Source organism: Pinus tabuliformis, chromosome 4_1 (assembly GCF_031772625.1).
Source record: "Pinus tabuliformis cultivar Carrire ecotype Pingquan chromosome 4_1, CPIR1, whole genome shotgun sequence".
NCBI lineage: Eukaryota > Viridiplantae > Streptophyta > Pinopsida > Pinales > Pinaceae > Pinus > Pinus tabuliformis.
Genome location: NC_142303.1, coordinates 620,201,735 through 620,218,639, shown reverse-complemented (window position 1 = coordinate 620,218,639; position 16,905 = coordinate 620,201,735). Strand labels below are relative to the sequence as shown.

Genomic DNA, 16,905 nt, shown 5'->3' with positions numbered 1-16,905 from the left:
AGGAAAGTTTTCAAATATGAGAATCAAAATCCTCTTGATGATGAACTTGATGTATTTAGGATACATGGGTTGAAAGGATAAATTGATCAAATATAATTGGTCAATGGATGATTGAGTCTATTAAGTTGTTGCTACAATGAGTTTGGGAAACCGAATTTGGAATGATTAAGAATCATCATCAAGATCATTGAGAATCTAGGAAGACAATGGGTCTTGACTATGAAGTGCTAGACATTTTGGATTTTTAGGGTTTGTAAACCCTAGCAAGCAGCTAGATAAGAAATACCTAGCATTTATGTACAAAACCCTAGGGTTAGACGTTTCCTCTGAAAGAAGAAACCTTAGCTCCTGTAAAGAATGAATGACATGATGATGATGATGTAGACAAGATCGATGTGCAAGATTGGATCAAGAAGGCTAAATGTCAAGAGGGAGCTGACATGTATCTTATATCTCTATTATTTTAAATTATTACTATTGTTGTTATTCTTCTTGTCCTTGCTTGGTTTTGTTTGTTCTTCCTTAGCCTCCTAGTGAGGATTACATGTACATAATGAAACTTGCCATGGTTGTAACAATAGATTGGAAGAACAAAGCTCTTGACAAGAAGACTCGTGTTGGGAGATATTGTGGTGAGGTTTGGACCAATGTTGCACTAATCGTTATCGGGATAATTTCGGCGCGGGGAAAAAATCGGAAAAAATCATAATAATCGGGAAAAAATCGTTTGGTACAAAAATATTCATTTTTTTTCAAATTTTTTAATATCTAAACCAATGTTGTAGGAAGCGCCCCCTCCCCTCGGTTCCAAGGCCCGAAGCGCGTCCCGTGCGGATGCGTCCATGAAGCGTCCCCGAAAGCGCGCTTCCGCCTGTTTTGGACGCTTCTACCTGTTTTGGACGCTTCCGCCTATTTGGGATGTTTGTTTTGAGTATAAATGCAAAAAAATATAAATATATATATATATATATATATATATATATATATAGCAAACGCTTTGCTTCCTAGATTTTTGGAAAATGACGCTTCCGTGTCTCCGCTTCCAAAAAACGTCCCCGCTTTGTCCCTGCTTCATGTAACATTGATCTAAACCATCTACAACATAAAATAAATACATTGACACATAAATATGATAAAAGAACTAATATATAAGATGTTTAATATCATTTCTAGTGCTAAAATCACACATAACAGTGAATCATGTCCTGAATAGTAAGCCTGATTCCTGAGTCCCAACTCAGCCTCAAAATATCAACAAAAAATATAATAATGTATCTCATATCATAAGTCATAATGTCATGTACAATGAAATGAACAAAATAACTAAAGTCTAATACTATTGATTTCCTCTGCCCCTCTTGCGAGAAACTGCGACAGCTTTCCCTTTCCCTCTAGATGTAGATGCTGGTGCTAGTGGAATTGGCACTGGAGTCTGTTGTGCTTTAGAACCTGAAGAACTAGGAGTAGGAGCTATAGGAGGTAGACCACGTCCTCTACCGGTGGGAGGGGTAGCCCGGGCAGGTTGTGTCACCTCCTCCTCCTGTTGCTCCAACTCTTCCTACTCCTACCCCTCCCCCTCCTCCCTCCCCTCCACTACATCTTGCACTAACCAATCATCAACAGACTCCATGAGAGGCCTCTCGGACTCAACCCTCCATGCAGCAGTGGTGTCAATCCCATCCAATGAGATGGCCTCCATATCAAGTGTCCTCTCAAGTTGCCTCACCCACAATCGAAGATTGTAGTAGACGTAGACCATGTCATTAAGTCGCTGGGACTCCAACCTGTACAAAGATCATGAAATAATAAATTAATAATTATAAAAAAATTATTGTTTAATGAATTCAAAAATTTATTTGGAAATTTGCAATATTTTAAATTTTTAAGTGTTAACCTGTTGCGCTTCTTGTTGTGTATTTTTTCAAATACACTCCAGTTGCGCTCACATCCTGAGGAGCTACATGTTTGGTTGAGGATCCGAATGGCAAGCTTTTGCAGAAGGGGTACCCTGGCACCATACATTCTCCACCATGCATCTACAACAAAATTACAAATAAAATTTTAAATAAACATAAGAAAAAAAATGGAATTTGAAGAGACAATGAAATTTGAAACAAACTAAAAAATACCTGGCATTTTAATCGTCCTATCAATCACAGCCATGTCAAAGCCAAATGTGCCACCTGCCATCCTATATGTCTCAATTTCTTTAGAGATTTCTGTACGTTCTGCTGGAGATCGCACCATCCTCTGGACACAGGTTAAGAATCCATCTATGATCTCAGCATCAAATACGAACCCACATGCATAAGAAAATGCGGGGCTCAGGAAAATCCCAACAGCATGAATGGGACGATGGAGTGTGTTTTTCTATCATTCATCAATCACTCCCCATAGGAGGAGTTGTTTCTGAAACCCCTCATCTCCCTTATCATCATAGTAGGCCTTGTTGACCACTACCGGTCAACTACCCATGCAGTACACCCCCTTTTTTTTTTGCAAAAAGGGGTAGCACCTGAACAACGTGTCCGTGCCATCCTGCAGTCATCAGCAGTCTAATCATTTTGATTGTACACCCAGTCTGCATGTATGAATTGTAAATAATCTTAGCAGATATGAGTCGTGTATGTAAATTGCCTAGGTGGATCTAACTTTCTAATGGTAATCTACGTCCCGGAAGGTTTTTCGTCTCACCGATCCATGATCGGCAGAGTTTTCCTTCAGCCTGACCCCAAAGCCGGGATGGATTTTGTCATTAGAATTTTAGGAGAATCCTAGTGCGTTAATCTGCTAGATTATAGTTGTGTCGCAGAACTGGGTGGTTTATGAGGGTCTATGATAAAGGGGTTTTCCCCCTTAAGATGTAAATTGTAAAAGTCATGATGTAAAGTGTCTTGAGGGTTGGAAAATGTTTTAAATCCCCTCATGAGTCCTAAGTCCTAGGTCCTAGGTGATTTTTCCAAAGGCTAAGTTCGAGGATCCATTTTAAAATGAATTAAAAATTAAAAAATTAAAAAATAATAATAATAAATAAAAAATAAAATATAAAAAGAATAAAATAAAAAATATAAAAAATTATAAAATAAAGCAAAAACCCTAAAATAATAAAATAATAATATTTTGAGTGAATGCATGTAAAATATCATTTTTTAATAAATCGACGGATGAGATGAAGAGATGTCTTGATTCTCATCAACGGTTGAGATCATTTCGACATGGATCACTCGAACTAGCCGTTGGTATCATTTCCTTTAAATAGGGTGCTAGGGGTCATTTCAGATCATTGGATCTATGAGTCTTGTACTGAAAAAGCTCTCTTGTAATCTGTTTTCTGGTTAATAAAAGAAGACTTTGGGGTTCAAATCTTGCTGGTGTTACTCTCTGGAAGTGTTGTGAGATGTTTAATTTTCTGCATATTCTATTTTTCAGCCATTAATAACAGCTTATTTTTAGAGTATTGTGAGCACAGGTATCTTGTTCACTTGCTAGGGTTTGAGTGGTGTTAGGGTTTCTGAAGTAATGGCATGTATCTCCATTACTTTTTGAGATCTAGCAGCATTTTTTCCCTCTTTACTGATGGTTGTTTTGAGCTGTGCAGAAAACCATTATTGAAGAAAATTGGTGGGCGTTTGGGGAAGTTCTAGGCTGAACCGGCCAACTCCCACAGGCTCTTCCTTTCAGAGCCCAGCTGATTTTGCCCTGGGTTAATCATTTAAATTTACTTTTTTGGTTTGCATGAGAGATTTTTCAAGCCTTTTCACAGCAAAGTTGAAGTTTCTGATATTCTGAAAATATCGCTGCTGCTATTGTTAAATTTGGCTGTTCTAGAGCTGCAAATTTTTGTGATTCTAGGTTAATTTTGAAGGGATTTACTTTAAAATTTTGCATATATCTACGGGCTTTTATTTTTCTATCTTGCAGGTTACAGATAAGAGCTGGAAAAAGAAATTTTGCAGGATTCCTATCTCAGTCATTTAAGGGTTTCAGATATAAATTATTTTTCAGAGCCGCAGTCACAAAGCACATTTTCCATCCAAGTTTTCACCTCTATCCTCAGTTAGCCTTTTCATACCTGTGTGCTCTATCCTTCCAGACTCCGCAGCCAAATAAATCATCTGGCAGTCAAGCGTCGTGGTTTTGATCAGCATGGTTCTGCATGGTTGCTGAAAGCCTTGAACTGACCAACAATATTCAGCCACCATTGAAGATACATTTCACTGTTCAAAGCCCATGATCGCATTTTTATTGAGCCATTAAAAATCTTAGCAGCGTGACGCTGTTTGCTTTCCCCCTCGCATCGCATCTTTGTTTGACAATATTCGATCCAGCTTTCTGCCTTTCGAATATCCACAAAACTGTAGCCGTAAAGGGTTCGACTCCTTTCCTTCTGCGTTTATTTTTGCCAGCTTTCCCACACGGGATCACGCAGAGAGTGATTTGTAATCGATAAATTCCGGGCATCCATTTCCGCAAATCCTTGCCGTATACATGCACAAAATCGCTGGAGCCGTTTTTCCTCATCAAAATCGACTGCGAAACTGCTTGTGACTGTCACTGCGTCCAGCGTGAAAGGCTTCAAGTGAAACAACGGTTGGTATTTTGTGTAGAAGCTTCAGTTTTACCAGGTAATGACTGCAAACCGTAAGTTATCTGCACTCTCGGGCCAGGTATTGTCTTCGGAACTTCCGCGTATCGTTTTCCAGCGTGTTCTGTAGGCTTCCTTCGATTTTTTGTTAGGGTCAGACATTAGTATCAGCGTTCAGTTTTTTTGCTTTAAGTTTGACGTCTCAACATGCATCTGCGTAAATGATAATTTGGCATTAAGATTTGATTTAAGTTTATTTTAGTTTTTTTTTTTTTTTTTTTCCATTTTAAATTTCGTTTTAGTTTTAATATTTTATTTTGTTCTAAAAAAAAAAAAAAAAATTCTTTTTTTTTTTAAGCATAGAACTGGATTTTTTTTTTTTTTGCCATAATCTGAAAAAGCATAAAAATATTGTGAAGGTTTCTTTTGCGAGATTCAATTATTCTCGGGAAATTATTTCGTCATATTTTTTTTTACGCTGAGATTTAAATTTATGTGGAATGAATGTTTATCATTTTAGATAAGTCTGCGCATGAAGGATCATCTTAAAGATTTGCTGGTTCATGATTTATAATTGAGTGGTTGTTTAAAGCACTAATCGAAATTTTCTCAATTACTAGATATCGTTTGTTAAGATTTGGTTATTACAGGATCTTTATGGTTGTTTGATGATAAATGATTGCTGTTCATGGTTTATAATTTTACATTATCTAGCAAGTAATTGTTTAAACATTACTCTCATAAGGCACTGGTCTGCTAAATTAATAAAATCATTTTAGTGTTTCGTGTCTCCCAAACCCAGCTGGTCGACAGTGGGTCTTCATCACCTCATAGGGTCTACCCCTTAGACGCGGGAGACAGGCTTAAACGGAGAGATCGGGGATCAGAGTGACAGCCCCCGGTCTGAGCGTTGTCGTGTCAATCTGCGCGACAACATTTTTTGGCGCCGTTGCCAGGGATAGAGTTTTTCTGTCCTTGGTTCTTTCATCTCAAGCTATTTCGTGTTTTACTTCTTGTTCAGGTGGCGACTCCACTTCATATATTATCTTCAAGAGTGTACACTAGAAGACATCCAAGCAGTCTGTGCAACCCTACTCCTGATCCTGAAAAGGTCTTCAGGGTACGATTACACAAACTCGCTTCTCGTACACTTCTTGGAAACCTTGGACAAGAAGCCCTCTCTGATATTCATTTGCTTTTTAAAGGTCAAGTTAGGCACAGCATCATGAATATGTATGCCCCTTGCAATTTTTCTAACATTCCAGGGTATCCCAATGCTATTCCATCAGTCGGGATAGATAAATTGCCTAACTTTCAGGGAGATAATGCTATTAGTGCAAATTCGCATCTAAGAGACTTTAATATATGGATGGCTAAATATGCAAGGTCTCCTGATTTCGATCATGAAGATGTTAGAATGACTCTTTTCATTTTAACTTTGGGGGGTGATGCTCATGAATGGTTTACTGAAAAACCCCAAAATTCATTTGACTCCTTAGAATCGATCATTAATGCATTTAAAGAAAAATATGGAGATAAGAGAGAAGGAAGACACCTCGTAAAAGCTATTAGCCTAATAAAAAAGAGAGAGGATGAAAATGTTGAAGAATTTAATAAAAGGTTTAATGGTATTGTTAGAGAATTACCTCAAGACTATAAACCTACAGACAAAACTCTCCAAGATTTTTACATTGATGCCTTTAGTCCTGATCCATCTTATGAATTAAGGCGTGCTAAACTTAATGATTATAGAGATTGCCAAGCCTTAGCTATAGAGCTTGAAAAGGACAAAGCCGCATCTGGAAAGTCTGAGATCCCAGGTTTCGATAGGGTTGCTACAAAACTAAAGGAATCTAAAGGAAAAGCAGTTCAAGAACCTGAAAGTGAGCTTGTTCTCAAATTGCTTCAAAAAATTGAAACTATGGAAATTAATCATAATAAAGAGATAACCACTTTGCAGAATAGGTTGATCCAAATGGAAAGAGCGCAAACGTAGAATTTTCAACCTCGAAATAATAATAATAGAAATAACAATTGGCAAAGGAAGGGTCAATCTAGTGAGCAGAGACCTCCTAATCCGCTAAGTAATTTGGTTGATAATGCTCCTCCTTACTGTCGGGTTTGCGATGCTCTTCATGAAGAAGCCACTTGTCCCATCGTTAGAAGAATTTTAGATAATGGAATGTTTGGAACAGGTGATCAAATAAACGTAGTAGGAAGCAAGTTCCCTTTGCCTATGAATGATTGGATAGAGGTCAAGGAAAGGAGCTATGATGTTATGAATCCTTCACCTGCTTTTAGTATAAATAACCTTGAAAATGAAGATGACATTTTGGCTAGGTTATATGGTGAAAAACCCTCTCCTGAGAAAATTTTGGAAATTGCTAGAGATAAGGGTTTGGCCTATCAGAGAAGGGATAAAGATCAAAGCGGGAATCAAATTCCCACTCGAACTTTAAACCCTGGTGTAAACTCTGGAATAGATGTCGATTTGGGAAGTTGGTTTAACAATGCAAAAATCTGGGTTCCTGTATCTGAGATTGCTAAAATCCCTTCCCAAAGAGACAAGTTACTAAAAGCGATTCAGGGTCCTCAAGTCAATACTTCTCAACAGAAAACTAGGGAAATTGATTATCATGATGCTCCCATATATCTGCAAAGCGTAGACGCTGATAACAAAGATCACCAGCCTTTCTTTATCACTTTATTAGTCAATGGGTATAAATTGAATAATTGCATGTTGGATTCTGGTGCATCTGCTTGTGTGATGACTAAAAGGGTCATGGAACAACTTAACTTAAGAGTTTCTAGACCCTACTATAACATATGCGCCATGGATTCTAAGAAAATCGAAGTACATGGTTTAATCAAAGATTTACAAGTTCATCTTTCAGTTTACCCAGACATCATGGTTGTTATGGATATTGTTGTTGTTGATGTACCTGATGCTTGGGGTATGCTGTTATCCAGAAAGTGGGCCTCTGATCTAGGAGGAAGCATTCAAATGAATTGGTCATATGCTATGATTCCTTCTCCTAGGGGTGATGGTTTTGTAAGACTGAATAGAGAGCCTGAAAGAAAATTTCATGTTGAAGATCCTAAGAAACCTCATAACGAAATAATTAAAGAGCAATCTGACATCGGGAATTATGCCATCATGTCTAATTTTATAATTCCTCCCGATGATAAGATTAAGGATCTCAAGGGTAAAGTTTGGCATATGTACTTCGATGGTGCGTCTTCTAGGCATGGTAAAGGTGCTGGAATAGTGCTTAAATCTCCCCTTGGTCACATTTTCAAGTTTGCCTATCGTTTAGAATTTGAAGCAACCAACAATGTCGCTGAATATGAGGCTATATTGTTGGGGCTTGAGTTGGCCAAAGCTTTGAAGGTGAAATTGCTTAGCATTAGGGGGGATTCTGATTTAGTTATCATGCAACTCAAAAATAAATTCACATGCAGAAATCAAAGGTTAAGAAACTATCGAAATGCTGTGTGGGATACTATGGAGCACTTTGACGCTCTTGACCTCAAAGCTATTCCTAGAGAGCAAAATAGTTTGGCAGATGAGCTTGCCGTAGCTGCTACTACTTTCCAGTTGTCTGATGAATTAATTAACGATAAGATTAAAATGGAAGTAATATTCAGACCATCTGTGCCAGACAACTCAGAGCATTGGCAAGTTTTTAATGACGAAAAACAAGTCATTCGTTTCCTTAATAGTTTGGATGAGTTTGAGGATTTCCGGATAGTTTCTGAGGAGGATGGATCTTTAGATCATGAACATATCATAAATCCTACTCCTAGAAATGTGGTTGCCTTAGAGCAACATTTTGATCGGCATGATGCCACGAAGCTGAGAGAAGAAAACAAGATGGACCCAGGCGAGTACCTCGAGATTAACATTGGTACTTCTGAAAACCCGAAAATGGTTAAAATTGGTAGAGGTACTAGTTTGGAAGAAAGGAAAAAGTTAACCGATTTACTTCGTGAATATCGAGATGTTTTAGCTTTTTCCTATGACGAATTAAAGGGCTATAGGGAAGATGTTATGGAGCATACTATTCCCTTAAAAGACGAAAACGCTAAACCCTTTCGGCAGAAACTTAGGCAAATTAATCCTAAATTAGCCCCCTTGGTCCAGAAAGAACTTGCAAAGATGCTTGCAGCAGGGATCATCGCTCAAACTAGGCATTCGACATGGTGTTCGAATTTGGTGATTGTTAGGAAAAAGAATGGAACAATAAGACTTTGTGTCGACTTTAGAAACCTTAATCTAGCATGCAAAAAGGATAATTACCCTTTGCCAAACATGGAAACTTTGTTGCAAAGAGTAACTGGGTCTGGAATGATGTCGCTGCTAGATGGTTTTTCTGGGTACAATCAGGTATGGGTTAAAAGGGAAGATCGACATAAAACCACTTTCACAACGCCATGGGGTACTTTTGAATACATCAGAATGCCATTTGGATTAACGAACGCTGGAGCTACATTCCAGAGGGCTATGGATTATGCCTTCAAAGGGTTAATCGGGAAAATTATCGAAATTTACCAAGATGATCTTACTGTTTTCTCTAAAGATGGTATCAGTCATATAGATCATCTTAGGCAAGTTTTCGATAGATGTAGAGAATATGGAATTTCTTTGAATCCGGCTAAGTCTGTTTTTGGGGTAACGGAAGGGAAATTACTCGGTCATATCATTTCTAAGGAAGGAATCAAGATCGATCCTGAAAGAATCGAAGCAATCCAAAAGATTCCTCTCCCGCATAATCTTAAGTCCCTTCAGTCCTTCCTTGGAAAGATAAATTTTATTAGAAGATTCATTCCAAATTACGCAGAAATAGCCAAGCCTATTCAAAGTCTTCTGAAGAAAGATGCGAAATTTGTCTGGCAAGAAGATGGCAAAAAGGCTTTCCAAGAAATCAAGTCTGCTATTGCAAAAGCTCCTGTCCTGGTTAGTCCTGATTACTCCAAGGATTTCATGATTTTTTCTTTCGCTTCTGAAGATACCATTGCCGGTGTCCTGCTTCAAAAGAATAAAGATGGTCACGAGCAGCCTATTGCTTTCATGAGTAGAGCACTTCAAAACTCCGAATTGAAGTACAATACCATGGAAAAGCAGGCTTATGCCCTGGTCAAGTCTCTTAAGCATTTTAAAACTTATGTGGGTTATTCTAAGATCATTGCTTTCGTCCCACATTCTGCTGTTAAGGACATATTAACTCAAACCGATTGCTTAGGGACTCGTGCTAGGTGGGTTACTAAGATACAGGAGTATGATTTGGAAATCAGACCCACCAAGCTGATCAAAGGCCAAGGTTTAGCTCAGATGTTAACTGAAAGTAATGAAAAGACTCTTGGTTTGTTCTGTCTTAGCGATCTATCTTCGCCAGAATTGAAAAGATTAGCAGAGCATGAATGGTATAAGGACATAGTTTATTACTTAACCAATCTTGCATGTCCTAACCATTTAGTCGCTCATAAGAGAAGGGCTCTTAGACTAAAAGCCACTAAGTATTGCCTTATGAAGGATGGCCTTGGATGGAGAAATCCTGAGGGCATAGTGCTTAGGTGTGTTGATGATGTTGAGTCCAAGAAATTAATCTCCGAGTTTCATTCAGGATTTTGTGGTGGTCATTATGCCGCTAGAACTACCGCCCACAAAATCCTGAGAGCTGGCTATTATTGGCCTTCGATTTTTTCTGATGTGCACAAGTTTGTTAGAGCGTGTCAAGCCTGTCAACTATTCACTGGGAAACAGAAGCTTGCTGCCCTTCCTCTACAACCTGTCATTGTAGAGGCACCTTTTCAGCATTGGGGTCTGGACTTCATAGGGAAGTTCCATGAAAATTCTAGCAATGGCTACTCATGGATTTTGACTGCTACGGATTATTTTACTAAATGGGTCGAAGCCATTCCTGCTAAGAATGCCACTGAAAAGGTTATTATGGATTTCATTGAGAATAACATCATTACTAGATTTGGTGTCCCCGCTAAGATCACTACGGACAATGCCAAGGCTTTTAGTTCTTTAGAGTTTTCATCTTTTTGTTTCAAGTATGGCATTGTCTTGTCTCATTCATCCAATTACTATCCTCAGGGTAATGGTTTGGCTGAATCAAGTAACAAAAATCTCATAACCATTATCAAGAAGATAGTAGGAGATAATAAGAAATCATGGGACAACAAAATCAAGTATGCTTTATGGGCAGATAGAATCACTAAGAAGAAGTCTACTGGTAAATTTCCCTTTGAATTAGTTTATGGCTTGTATGTTACTTTACCTGTGCACTTGAAATTGCCGGCTTATCAACTTCTCCAAAAATTTTCCACTAATAAAGACGTTGTTCAGAATAGGATAGATCAGATTGTGGAATTAGATGAAGCTCATCGGACAGCTTTTGAGGCTATATGTAAAAATCAATCGAACATTAAGAAAAGCTTTGATAAATGCTCTCGATCTAGATCTTTGCAGGTTGGAGATATGGTGTTGCTTTGGGATCGCAAAAATGAGAAACCAGGAAAACATAAGAAGTTTGACAGTTTGTGGCTGGGACCATACATCATTAGAGATATAGCTGGGCCAAACTCATTCCACTTGAGCAGATTGGATGGCGAACCACTTGATCTACCAGCAAACGGCCAGATGCTCAAGCTGTTCTTCAGAGATGATATCTGATGCCATGGGGCATCCTTTGTATTGTATTTCTATCCCTACTCCTTGTCTTTTCAGCATTTCGTTTTTGTCTTAGGATTAGATTTACTTTTCATGTTATTAGATAGTTAATAAATGAAGAGCTTTTATCTTTCCTGTGCTTAATGTATATGATGATTTTGGATGGACGCTACTTATTTTTTTCTGTGTGTTGCGTGGATGCAGATTCTGGATTCTCACATTCCTGCAGTGCAGCAACGTGTCCCCAAGTAGAGCCAAATGTTGACCACTACCGGTCAACTACCCATGCAGTACACCCCCTTTTTTTTTGCAAAAAGGGGTAGCACCTGATCAACGTGTCCGTGCCATCCTGCAGTCATCAGCAGTCTAATCATTTTGATTGTACACCCAGTCTGCATGTATGAATTGTAAATAATCTTAGCAGATATGAGTCGTGTATGTAAATTGCCTAGGTGGACCTAACTTTTTAATGGTAATCTACGTTCCGGAAGGTTTTTCGTCTCACTGATCCATGATCGGCAGAGTTTTCCTTCAGCCTGACCCCAAAGCCGGGATGGATTTTGTCATTAGAATTTTAGGAGAATCCTAGTGCGTTAATCTGCTAGATTATAGTTGTGTCGCAGAACTGGGTGGTTTATGAGGGTCTATGATAAAGGGGTTTTCCCCCTTAAGATGTAAATTGTAAAAGTCATGATGTAAAGTGTCTTGAGGGTTGGAAAATGTTTTAAATCCCCTCATGAGTCCTAAGTCCTAGGTCCTAGGTGATTTTTCCAAAGGCTAAGTTCGAGGATCCATTTTAAAATGAATTAAAAATTAAAAAATTAAAAAATAATAATAATAAATAAAAAATAAAATATAAAAAGAATAAAATAAAAAATATAAAAAATTATAAAATAAAGCAAAAACCCTAAAATAATAAAATAATAATATTTTGAGTGAATGCATGTAAAATATCATTTTTTAATAAATCGACGGATGAGATTAAGAGATGTCTTGATTCTCATCAACGGTCGAGATCATTTCGACATGGATCACTCGAACTAGCCGTTGGGATCATTTCCTTTAAATAGGGTGCTAGGGGTCATTTCAGATCATTGGATCTGTGAGTCTTGTACTGAAAAAGCTCTCTTGTAATCTGTTTTCTGGTTAATAAAAGAAGACTTTGGGGTTCAAATCTTGCTGGTGTTACTCTCTGGAAGTGCTGTGAGATGTTTAATTTTCTGCATATTCTATTTTTCAGCCATTAATAACAGCTTATTTTTAGAGTATTGTGAGCACAGGTATCTTGTTCACTTGCTAGGGTTTGAGTGGTGTTAGGGTTTCTGAAGTAATGGCAGGTATCTCCATTACTTTTTGAGATCTAGCAGCATTTTTGCCCTCTTTACTGATGGTTGTTTTGAGCTGTGCAGAAAACCCTTACTGAAGAAGATTGGTGGGCGTTTGGGGAAGTTCTAGGCTGAACCAGCCAACTCCCACAGGCTCTTCCTTGCAGAGCCCAGCTGATTTTGCCCTGGGTTAATCATTTAAATTTACTTTTTTGGTTTGCATGAGAGATTTTTCAAGCCTTTTCACAGCAAAGTTGAAGTTTCTGATATTCTGAAAATATTGCTGCTGCTATTGTTAAATTTGGCTGTTCTAGAGCTGCAAATTTTTGTGATTCTAGGTTAATTTTGAAGGGTTTTACTTTAAAATTTTGCATATATCTACGGGCTTTTATTTTTCTATCTTGCAGGTTACAGATAAGAGCTGGAAAAAGAAATTTTGCAGGATTCCTATCTCAGTCATTTAATGGTTTCAGATATAAATTATTTTTCAGAGCCGCAGTCACGAAGCACATTTTCCATCCAAGTTTTCACCTCTGTCCTCAGTCAGCCTTTTCATACCTGTGCGCTCTATCCTTCCAGACTCCGCAGCCAAATAAATCATTTGGCAATGAAGCGTCGTGGTTTTGATCAGCATGGTTCTGCATGGTCACTGAAAGCCCTGAACTGACCAGCAATATTCAGCCACCATTGAAGATATATTTCACTGTTCAAAACCCATGATCGCAAATTTATTGAGCCATTAAAAATCTTAGCAGCGTGAAGCTGTTTGCTTTCCCCCTCGCATCGCATCTTTGTTTGACAATATTCGATCCAGCTTTCTGCCTTTCGAATATCCACAAAACTGTAGCCGTAAAGGGTTTCGATTCCTTTTCTTCTGCGTATTTTTTTTGCCAGCTTCCCACGCGGGATCACGCAGAGAGTGATTTGTAATCGATAAATTCCGGGCCTCCATTTCCGCAAATCCTTGCTGTATGCATGCACAAAATCACTGGAGCCGTTTCTCCTCATCAAAATCGACTGCAAAACTGCTCATGACTGTCACTGCGTCCAGCGTGAAAGGCTTCAAGTGAAACAATGGTTGGTATTTTGTGTAGAAGCTTCAGTTTTACCAGGTAATGACTGCAAACCGTAAGTTATCTGCACTCTCGGGCCAGGTATTGTCTTCGGAACATCTGCGTATCATTTTCTAGCGTGTTCTGTAGGCTTCCTTCGATTTTCTTTTGTTAGGGTCAGACATTAGTATCAGCGTTCAATTTTTTGCTTTAAGTTTGACGTCTCAACATGCATCTGCGTAAATGATAATTTGGCATTAAGATTTGATTTAAGTTTATTTTAGTTTTTTTTTTTTTTTTTTCCATTTTAAATTTCGTTTTAGTTTAGATTTTTAGTTTTAATATTTTATTTTGTTCTTAAAAAAAAAAAAAAAAATTCTTTTTTTTTGAAGCATAGAACTGGATTTTTTTTTTTTTTTGCCATAATCTGAAAAAGCATAAAAATATTGTGAAGGTTTCTTTTGCCAGATTCAATTATTCTCGGGAAATTATTTCGTCATATTTTTTTTTACGCTGAGATTTAAATTTATGTGGAATGAATGTTTATCATTTTAGATAAGTCTGCGCATGAAGGATCATCTTAAAGATTTGTTGGTTCATGATTTATAATTGAGTGGTTGTTTAAAGCACTAATCGAAATTTTCTCAATTACTAGATATCGTTTGTTAAGATTTGGTTATTACAGGATCTTTATGGTTGTTTGATGATAAATGATTGCTGTTCATGGTTTATAATTTTACATTATCTAGCAAGTAATTGTTTAAACATCACTCTCATAAGGCACTGGTCTGCTAAATTAATAAAATCATTTTAGTGCTTCGTGTCTCCCAAACCCAGCTGGTCGACAGTGGGTCTTCATCACCTCATAGGGTCTACCCCCCTTAGCCGCGGGAGACAGGCTTAAACGGAGAGATCGGGGATCAGAGTGACAGCCCCCGGTCTGAGCATTGTCGTGTCAATCTGCGCGACAACAGGCCCGAATGGCTTCTTTGGCCCTGTCCATGGCCTCATACAAATAGCCCATTGCGGGCTCCTCACCATCAACTAACCGAAGAACCTTTACCAAAGGTTCAGTAACGGCGCACACCTCCTGCACTTCCGCCTAGAAATCTTCCTGGTATGAAACTAGTCTGCATACGACCTCTCCCTCTAGTTTGCGGCTCATTGACAAAGCACGCCACTCCTCTGAAAAAAACATTCTCTTCACATCTCACATAGAATTCAAGAGGGATTGAAGAGATATGAAACTCGTGGTAAACCGTGTAATGGCGGGGCGCACCAACTCTTTGTTGTTGGTGAATCTTCTCATCAAGTTAAGCACAGATGTATGGTTATATATAAATTTTGTAATGCTTTGGATGACTCAACAATATCTCTGACAAAGGGAATTTTCCTTATGCCCTCCAACATCAAATCAATACAGTGTGTAGCACAAGGTGTCCAAAATAAAGTAGGATGCCTGTCCATAAGCATCCTGCCAGCAGCAACATAATTTGCAACATTGTCCGTTATGACTTGGACAACATTTTCTGCACCCACCTCCAAAATAAACACATCCAGCAAATCACATAAAGTTCTTGCATCTTTGATTTGTGCAGATCTATCAATAGATTTGATAAACATAGGCCCCTTGGGACAACTAACCAAGAAGTTTATAAGGGTTCTCTCCCTATTGGTCAATCCAACCATCTAACATCATAGTGAAACCTGTTTGTGCCCATGATTCCCTAAAATCCTGCAATCTTTTGGTGCAGTCAAGCTTTTCATTTTGAAGAATTCGGCCTCTCATGTCATGATAAGAAGGGATTTTGTACCCTGGGCCAACAGTTGCAATAGCATCAAGAGCAGGCTGGAAAAATGGATTATTCCTTACAATGCTGAAAGGAATATCACTCCAAAGGAGAAATTTTGCCAGCAATTTGTCAGCTTGTTCTTTTTCAGTTTTTTTTAGCATTGAACTGATAGATCGCTGTGAACCAGGTGTGGTTCGAGGAACAAAAAAAGATGAGGCAGCTACCGGGTTGGTTGATGCTGCAGTAGAACCACTGCCACTTCCTTGTTCAGCTGACTTTCTTAGTTGCCTCTTCATTTCTTGTTTGGCCTCTCTAGTGTGGTCTAAAGTTTCCAATGCTTTCATGGCTCTTCGGATGAGTTCAGGATTTGTATTTGAGCAAGGCCCTACATCAAATCCAGGGATTTGTGCAATGTGATATTTCAATCTGTACACCCCTCTGGACATATGGTGCCCACACACCTTGCAAGACAAGTTTCAGGTTCACCAAATTCCAAGTAAGGGTCCAATTTCCTTGGCATGTTTGATTTTGAACTTTGAAGTTGAAAACTTGAATGGTGTTTCGGTGAACCTATGGGAAAATAAGGATTACAATTTAGTATTTACAAGTTACAAACTTACAATTTAGTATTTTACTATTTACATTTTACAAAAACTAAAAAAAATTACATACAATTTAAGAAACCCCATTCCAAACCCAACCAAAAAAACAAAAAAAAAAATACATTGGACAAATGTCAAAAACCCCATGGGCCCATTCCAAACCCAACCAAAAAAACTAAAAAAAATTACATTGGACAAAACCCCCTTCCAAACCCAACCAAAAACATGAAAAAAAAACAAAAACAAAGTTACAAAACAATGAAAACACAAAACTATGGTGCCCATACCAGTTTTAGACTCTCCTCCTTAGCTCACTCTTCGATTTAAGCCTCCAGGTACTTGATTTAGCTCCAAAATCTCCAAGCCTCTATTTCTCCAACGCTCCAAGCTCCACCGCGCCCTCTGCTGTTGAAATGAACAAAAAAAAATCGTTTTTTTCCTATTAAACACGCACTGTCCGACGCCTCAGTGATTTTTTGCTAATTTGTGCAACACTAGTTTGGACTCAATGGGAGCAGACAGATCAACCAAATTTAAGCTTGTTTTTTATCTATGTCAAGAAGTCAATTGTGACTTCCAAGATGAAGATTGCTAGAAAGTACAAAGTAAGAGGGAGAAGACTATGAAGTCTGGCACCTCACGCTTGTGTAAGAGGGAGTTGATTGAAGGATCTTGGTCTAATGTATTACTATCTGGGATTGAAGGTATGGCATAACAAATCTTTGTTGAAATCCTTCAAAAATTTTGTGTGATGGACTGCGAGTCCATGGACATCTCCATGATGACAAATTTGAAGAAATTGCAAGATTCTGATTCTAATCCTTCTTTGTATCATCAACTTATTGGCTCTTGAACTATCTGAAACCTGA

At 38.2% G+C, this 16,905-nt stretch overlaps 1 long non-coding RNA gene across 3 annotated transcripts in view; it reads left to right on the top strand.

The window, feature by feature from the left end:
* The window catches only part of LOC149177547 (uncharacterized), a 208,315-nt gene that overhangs the window by 119,413 nt on the left and 71,997 nt on the right, over positions 1-16,905 (top strand). The window lies entirely within an intron of this gene.